The sequence below is a fragment of the Lagopus leucura genome, unplaced genomic scaffold (genome assembly GCF_019238085.1).
Source record: "Lagopus leucura isolate 7727_CA_CO unplaced genomic scaffold, USGS_WTPT01 Super-Scaffold_73, whole genome shotgun sequence".
Taxonomy (NCBI): Eukaryota; Metazoa; Chordata; class Aves; order Galliformes; family Phasianidae; genus Lagopus; species Lagopus leucura.
Genome location: NW_024962252.1, coordinates 51,507,261 through 51,516,363, shown reverse-complemented (window position 1 = coordinate 51,516,363; position 9,103 = coordinate 51,507,261).

Sequence of the window (9,103 nt, the reverse complement as noted above, 5' to 3'; positions counted from 1 at the left end):
TTGTGCAGGTGTCTCTGGGAGAAGTTATACTTGTTTTTAGACAATGTGGGTTTTTATAGTCAATGCCAACACTAAACACACATCTTCATGTGATTCTTCTGAGTACCCACTGAGTACCAGGCCAACGACTACTGAGTATCTGGGATCTGTGGCCCCTCAAAAGGTGTTTCCTTCTAAGAAGTGTCCATCTGCACTGCTCGTGGTGGGGTAGTTCCACAATGAGAGAGAAGAACACTCCGAAGGCTGAGGAATGGACTTTGCTCAGACAGACCCCAGTCTCACAGTCGGTAATGAAGATTGCTTCTTACCACAAAAGGATGCTTTGTACAACACACCAAAACTTTTGATTATTACTCACATTCTTCAGGCCTTAGGTATATGAAAACCACCGCTCCCCTGGCACATTCTTGAAGATTGTGAGGCAAAAAGGAAAGCCTCCTGGGGAAGTGGTGAACCATATACCTGGAACACATTTTCCTGCTGAGGCCTCTCACAAAGCCTCAGCAGTAATTTCCAGCATCAGTGGCAGAAGTGTTTGCCAAACACTCTCTCCCAGGCTCACATAGGTAGAAGAGTTTTAGAGCAGGACTGGGATAAGCAGAAATGCTCACTGCCTGGGAATAAGCTACATTTCAACTTGGAAATGTTAATTTGCTACTCTAAGTGCAGAGAAAGCTTTATGTTGCTGAGAAAACAACAGGAGCCTTTTGTTCCCCAGGCGGATTTTATCCTTGAGCAGCCCAGCTAGATACAGAGTTGTGATTCTTCTCTAAAGCCGCAAGGGGAGAAGTAGCACCACAAAAGCCATCAGATTTAAACTGATACAAAACAAGAAGAGAGTGGGATCCAGACAGCAACGTGTGGTCTTCGTAGGTGGGAAGTTTCACAGCACAGATGGGTTTGCAGAGGGAGCAGGAAGGGCCTTGGCACAGTGGAGCACAGTGCAGGCAGGCAAAGGCAGTGGGAGGGAAGGCAAAGACATGGGGAGGGGTAGAGAAAGAGGTTTCAGCATGTCATGAAGCGAGGCACTGAGTAGGAGATACAAGCAAAGAAAGAAAAGCACCTCTAAGTGCTTCACTATTTAAGTAAATTCTAGTTTACTTCTGAATACCTACTTTTAACAAACTCACATCTAGAAAGCAGTGTGGTATGAGTTTGGTTTCGGTCTTCCAGAGGCAGCAGGTATTTGTAATGAACAAGTGGAAAACCTCTGGAAAAGCAAGCTCTTATTTGTTTCCTTTAGTTTTCCCACCAGTTCTGCTGTGGCATCAGGCAGCTCTGTACTCACCTGGCTGCTCATTCAGCCATGGAAACCTGCAGAGGTTTGCTTGAACCAGTTTGCTTGAACACAACACATCTGTAAGCCCTGCTGATGTGACCACAAACATGAATGCACTGTAGGGTACATGAACCCCAACCAGCCACATCTTCCACTAAATTGCAATGTGTTTGCCCTCAGAAACAAAACATGTCCTGCTATTTACTAACTGAAAATGCCTCTAAAATGAAAATGACTTGAAAAAAGCAAGTGGCTATGGAGGAACTGGGGGTGTGGTATTCTTCATTACTGTATGGGTGATTGAGCACTGGCACAGGTTGCCCTGACACGTTGCGGAGTCTTCTTCAGTGGAGATATTTAAAAGCCATTTGGACACGATCATGGGTTAATGTCCCCTAGGAGACCCCACTTGAGCTGGGGCTTGTACGAGATGATCTCCAGAGGTGTCCCTTCCAACCTCAACCATTCTGTGATCTTGTGATTTACAATTGCTATCATCGCTGTTCATCCGTTAATAAAACATATTGCTCACAAAAGTGAATTCTGTCGAGCATACTGAAATAACCTCTCTCCTTTTCTCTCTAAATATCACAAACAAGTGCACTGAATCATGTTGCAGTTCCTTATGTTGGAGCATGGCCTTTGCTATCCAGAGTGCTAGACTAAATTCGGGCACAGAAAAGAAGGAAAATCAGGGCAAAATACGAATTTTGAGTATGACTGTAGAGTAGCAGGCTGGTATAATCCTTGGTGTTATCCAGTAATAAGAAGGAATATAAATTCTGTACACTTCTGCAAAATGCAAAATAAATTTCTGGACTCAGAGCCCATTTTATGGGCTGTGGACACACCTGAGCTAGGCAATTACAAAGCCTTTTTGTAAAATGTTCTGGCTGTGAAAATGCATGAGCATCGTTGCATGTTCTGAAACCATCATGATATTTGTCTAGATGCAATATTTGTGATTGGACAGATTTTACACAAAGAGGCAAAAGCAAAGCTCTGGATACAAAACCAGCCAATTTTGGATCTAATTTTATCTCTGGCTTTGCCATACTGGGGCTGGTACAGCAACACCTCACTCTCAGCATTTAACAAAATGGGGATTGTTCGTATGAACATAAATGCTGCAGCCTTTCATTGCAGTGTAGAAAGTGATCAAATATTTTGAGTCATAAGGAACAAAGCACCAGAGAGGTCATTTGGTCTGATACACAGTTACAGTAAGAAACAATGGTTGGAAACTCAGGATAGGCAAGTTGATAGCTACCAAGTAGATACTTGAAAGCAAGTGTCTATTGCAATGGCAAATATGATTAAGCTACTAAGGCTATCAGTGGATCTTCTCTCTCTAGAGGTCATCATTTCATAATTGGTGTCTTCTGGATAACACCAATCAAACATCGGTTACTGAGATCAACAGAAAGGCAAATGAGAGTGATTTAAGGGCCTCTATCATACAAATTGGACCTAATAACCCCTCTGACATTAGCGCTATAAATCTATGTGAAAAGGCCAGTCTTCATTATTTGTGCTGAAATGAAATACTAGGCTTCTATCATTCCTTAATGACTGCACATAATAGATTTACAAAACATTTTACCCTTCTCCTTATCTCAGGATTTTAATCTTAGATTCTGCCCACCACTTTTCCCCTTTTTTGTTCTGCAGATTTCTCTCTTGGAGTCTTACGTACAGTGAAAAGAGAGGGAATTTAACCTTATTCAGAAGAATAAATGTAATCTTCTTTCTGCTTTACCTTATATATGCTAATAGATAATTCACTAATGGAAAACAAATGAGACAATATATTGAGGAGCTGAGGTGAGATCCCATGCACAACAGAGCCAAGAGCAAAACTTCCATTTTAGTGGGGCCTGGACTTCATCTCTGCACATAAAACACAGTCAGGCTTGTGTCAAGGCTAGGGGAGATTCTGGGTATGTGAGTTTGTTTTAAGGAGTATGAGTAAAAAACATGAAGAAAGACTTAAGCACAGAATAGAAGAGCTCATTTGAGATATATATTGACATCAAGCTTACTTAATCCCTCTCTCCTACTCGGAGCAAAATTTAGGAAAGTGAAAACTAGACAATTATTGCTAAATGCTTTCCATCCTTAGTAGAATGATAAATTTAAGAGTGAGACAGAAATCTTCTTCCTTGCAAACTGAAAACTGATGAACTGATAGTGTGAATAGTCTGTATGTTACACACAGTACATTTCACCAGACAAACTTTGCCTCTTTGGAGGCTGGAATTTTGTAACTTTATTCATGAGGCAGTAATCAGAACAAACATAAATTAAAACCAACCAGAGAAGACACTTGGCAAGATCCACTAAAGACAGCTATAATTTCAGTTCATTTCCTTCCTATCTCTTCTCCCAAGCTCCAGCTAATTATCACATCATTCTCATTGTTGATCTTTGTTGGCTTTTGTGTTCCACTCTATATGTGAAAAAAAAAAAGAAAATCCATCAACAAGCAGTTGCCATTAAACAAAGGAGCAGTTGTGTGCTGACAGATGTTGCGCAATGTTTGAAAATAAGAGAACTGCAGCAGAACCCAACCATATGACAGTGATTGAGTGGGTTTCTCTAGATGACTTTAAAAGATAGCTAATTAACTATATTTAGATACAAATTGAATTTCTATACTATTGAAATATTCACTCAGAGGGTGGTGATGCACTGGAACAGGCTGCCCAGAGAGGTTGTGGATGCCCCATCCCTGGAGGCATCCAAGGCCAGGCTGGATGTGGCTCTGGGCAGCCTGGTGTGGTGGTTGGTGACCCTGCACAGAGCAGGGGGTTGAAACCAGATGAGCATTGTGGCCCTTTTCAACTCAGGCCATTTTATGATTCTCTGAAATGGAATTGCATTCTCTCTTAATTGAAGCTTCAGTTCCACTTAGAAGGTATCCACTTTACCCACATAAAATCCAAGTTACGACATCTGTCTGAGCAACTGGTGCCTGTATGAGATTTGGGGGACATGTCTCACCTGTTCAAGTTTAGGACTACCGTTACTCCAGCCCTCAAGTTGCCACGGGTTTGTGAGGATTGCTTTCCTCCCTCACGGGTGGGAGCTGAATCTGAACAGGCTGTGTAACTGCAAAATGTGCTTAGGTTGGTCAGCCTTTGCAATGCCTGCAGAGATCCCTGAAGCAAAGAATTCATGTTTTTCCCTACTTCTGATTCACCTGCTGTTTTCTGATTCAAGGTGAGATATTTATGTGCTAGATCAACCTGAGATCCACCTAGGCTAGCATCACAGCTACTACCATGAGGTGCTTCACACTTTTACCAGAGGATATTTATTTTTAATGAGTAACAGTCAGGAACTGAATTCTCAAGTGCAGAACATGTAGTAAATCAATTGCCTGTTGATGTGTGCATCATTTAACCCTCAGTAGCCCTGTTAGTTATACAAATGTCTGTGTTCTCTTTGACTTCTGTTAAGCTTCTGTTAAATGTTCTCAGCACTTCAGGTACTGCATAGAGGACTACTGTATTTTGTGCAGCTTGGTGATTTTCTAAAACCGGCAACAAGACATGCTGAAATGCACCTCAAAGTAATGAAACAAACAGTATCTTTCAATTCCTAGAAAAATATTTTTGCTCCAAAATAAGCTAGTAAGTAAAAATTGTTATTTTTTTACTGTTTTGAAAATGAGTCCATTTGCATGAACTTACATGACAAACACAGAGCCAAACTGAGATCCACAAAACCCATCAGACGAACTGGCAAGCTGGAAGCGTGCCATGTGCAAGTGCTGGGAAAATATGCATTAGAGAAAATTTGTTTTTAATGAATGAACAGACAAAGTAAATATTTTGCAGCTCAGGATACAGTTGCATCACCATATCACCATTGGCTGCTCTTTAGGCCACAGTTGAGAAAATATGTCAGAAGAAAAATGACCTGCCACAGTGGTTTCAGGTAATAGCACTGATAATTCATCATCTGAAGGTTTTTAACTTGAGACAAAACTCTAACAGTGCTCCACTACACACAGAAGCAGAAGGTAAACTGTTGATGCAAGCAGAGAACTTGAACTGCTCGGAGGTATACTATAATAGATTCAGTGATAAAACCAGTTAAAAAACCTTGGGAGCTAATGCTACTTTTCTCAAAAAAAAAAAGCCTGTCTAGGAAAGAAGAGCAGAAAGATCAGAAATTTGACCAAGGATGCCAAAGTGAAGCCAGAACTCTTGAAAAACATCTCAAGGCAAATCTAGGGAGACCTTCTACACCAAATGCCAGCTGAACAGGGCTGAGCTGCAAGCAATGGAACTATGCCCTTTTGTTTGACTCCTCTGTCTTCAGGGAAACAGAAACTTGTATACAAACAGATGAAGGAATCAAAGAGCTTCTTATTAACAATTCCTCCTCCTAACTGAAACAGTGAGATTGCACAAACACTCAAAAAGGGACTGAATACATATTACAGGTCAGGCTGTGATATGTCTTTCCTTCCTCAGTTAACTATTACCCAAAATGCCCTCCTTTACTGTAATATGCCTTTCACCTGAGAATCCAATTCCAGGGTGTCGTGCAAGGCAGTTTAATTCCTTTTGTTGCAAACAAGTCAGCACTGTTTTTCTGGAGTGGTAATCATACCTAAAAAGAACTCTACAGTGACATTTGTATGGCACTGTTCCTTCTATTTTCCCTTTACAATAGCACCCACTTTCATTGCAATGCCTATTTGGTGTGCAGTCTGGGATGCTGTAATTAAATACTGCACACAAGTCTTTATATCAAGGCAGCAACAAAGGTGTAGGATGGAAAACAATGTATCCTGCTTCATTTATTCCTAAAAATAACAAAATTTCATCAGGAACATGCTGCTTGAGTTTGCCTAGAGAGTGTACTTAGAAGTGAAGGGAAAGCTGCCGCCTTGAGAGGGATATGAAAAGCTCATTAAAGCTGTTACAAAGGGTGGTTAGGTATTTTAGAGCTACACTGCCCTTCTCTTTACATTGCAGGGTAGAGAAGTGTTATCTGCTTTGCTCTGGTGAAGAACAGAATGCTATAGAGGGATCCTGAAAAAAATATCTGAAATATTTTTTCTTATCTGCATTATTAATAATGCTTGAATTATTAAAATGTAATGAATTTGAAATAGCCAATTACTGCACTTCTAATATCTTTTTCCTTTGTCACTGCAATCACTGTGGGAAATGGGATTACAATAGAAGTTGTTTCCTCTTTTATTTCCAATTTCCCATTTTGGTTTTCAGGCACAGGCATACTGGCTTCCAGTAATTGCCTTCCTCCAAATTTCTTTCTGTTTAGAGATGTGGGCATATGGCACAATCATACACAGCTGTAACTTCCGAAACTTTCTACTCTTACTTGGCCTCTCAGACCACAGGTTTTATATTTGGGGAACTCTAAACTCCCACAGTTGTAATGTAAACATGAAATGGTATCACTCTATGTGGTACTTGCAGAATCCTTCCAAAGCTTTTTTTTCCCCAACTTGTTCATTTTAAATCCGTGCAAAACCATAGTGTTGGGTACAAATTATTGACAGCAATTAGCCTTTCAAGCACGTTGGAATTTTACCCATGCTTTATATGAAAATCAGCCCAAAGGATGAGTATGTTTGAGCTTGTGAAGACTGTTTTGTCTCTCTGTGTCATCCTCTCAAATGCTAGTAACTTTTCTGGCTTGCTAATGTTTGCAAATTACACACGGGTACTTTGTATTCCTACATTCAAACCAAAACTAAAGAATTGAGTAGAACTGGGTCAAGGACAGCCCTCTGTCAGATTCCACATGAGATGCCCTTTTAATCTGACAGAAAACTACTGAGACATATTTTTGAGAGAAGTTTATCAAACTGTTGTACACCCACTTTGTGGAGATTGCATCTAGTCTGTTCCCTTAGCTCATGTTAAAATGTGGTCCCGTACAACAGCCTCAAAACCCCTCTGAATTCAAGGCATGTCAAATCAAGATATAGCTAGTATTTTCCTTCAGTAGGCTACTTAACCCTCCAAATGAAGAAAATCAAATTGCGTTGTTCTACATTTGGTCTCATTTAATGATTGACTTCGGTCTTCCAAGTACTTGCTAACAATTCTACATATCTCATTCTGAAACTGACCTGTGATGAAACTGAGTATTCATGCTCTTGATCTTTTTTTACTAAACGCCACTCCATGATCCTCTCCCTGAAAATCCTACAAACAAAGCACAAGGACCCACAGAGAGGCCTCGTAAAAAACAGAACAAACAATGTAAGTGAAGTGGTTATCAAAAATCAGTTGAGATGGTACAAACTCTCAAACTGCTGCCACATGGTTTACAAGATAGGCTGGTGAAGATCGAGTTGACCTAAAAAAGTTGTGCTTGTCCTGTATATTTCAATGAGCCTGTATTAAATAAAGGACCAATCCTACCAATGATTATCCATGTAAGAAATCAACCACACAGTCCAACTATCCTATGCACAGCTACACTAGTCCTATAATACTTCAGTAATATTTTTTGTCACTTTGTATTAATTATGCCACGCTTCATCTAGAAAGAAATGTTTAAAGGTAACTAAAGAAATAATATCATTTTTGCACTAGTCCAGTCCTCAAACAGGCTCTTATACTACAGAATTAACTATCACACTTTTATTTGATGAAAGAAAAGTTGAGTGCAATAGGCAAACATTCTAATCTGCTTAGCTAAGACACACGGACTCTCTGCTACAAATCTCCCACAGCCTTTAATGTCCAAATCAAAAACTAAATCACTTTGGAAATGTGGAAACTTTGGAGCTGTTAACATTAAAGGAAATGTTTGCATGCTATGTTGTTATAAAGGCTGCAACAAGCAATGAAGTAGGCCACCTTATTTATTGCATCTTTAGGTCAAGAATGCATCGGAATCCAAAATAGGTTAGTGCATAACATTCAAATCAGTAATGAAACTACTATGCTGTTAATGTCCTGACATAATGATGGTGTTTGTAAGGATACAACTACACACTTTGAGACCTGGATGGAACTAGACTCCAATAGTCCACAACATGAAGATCTTCCACCTAGTTTGCCCCAAGGCTTTCAGAAAGCTGGTAGCAATCCTGCCTGTTCTTGATCCACTGGAGCTGAAAGACACCAAGCATTTCTTGTGGTTGCTGTGGAGTGAGGGAGTTTGGGCTGCTTAGTCTTGGAGGTGGTACAGTGGCTCTTCAGGGGTTGGTGGAGGTATATGACTGCTAGATGCTTATACTCAACTGGGACTCTGCTAATAAGGGTGCTAGTAAGGGTGCTTCTTTTTTTTTTTCTTTTTTTTCCCCCCCCCCATGCTAAATTAATCTGCACATCTCTGTGGAAGGTGGCCAGAACTTACAAATGTAATTTACTGGACTTTTGATTTTGTTTGTACTATTGTAATACCATTATTTTGTAGGCCATGTGGTACGTTCTATAAAAATGACTCAGTGAAAAACAACTGAGACATTTTCATGATCACTTCAGCCAGTACTGAATAAATTATTGAGAGACATTTTGGTAATTTCGTAAGACTGTTCTTTTCACATTACATTTAGAAAACAATAAAGCATGAAGATATGGCACGGAAAAATTGCTTTTGGTAACTTGTAGTTCATATATATGGTGTTTATACTTGCATTTCTTCTCATGTAAAAACAATTCAGATGCACATGTACTAGCACATATGAATGCTTTGATGTTATTTTTGATATTTATCAATTGTATGTGAACCACTTAGAATTACCAGGGTGTTTTTAATGAAATAGAGTCTAAAAGCAAAAATCTAAGCAGGCTATCCTCCTTCAAGAATAAATAAATTATATAT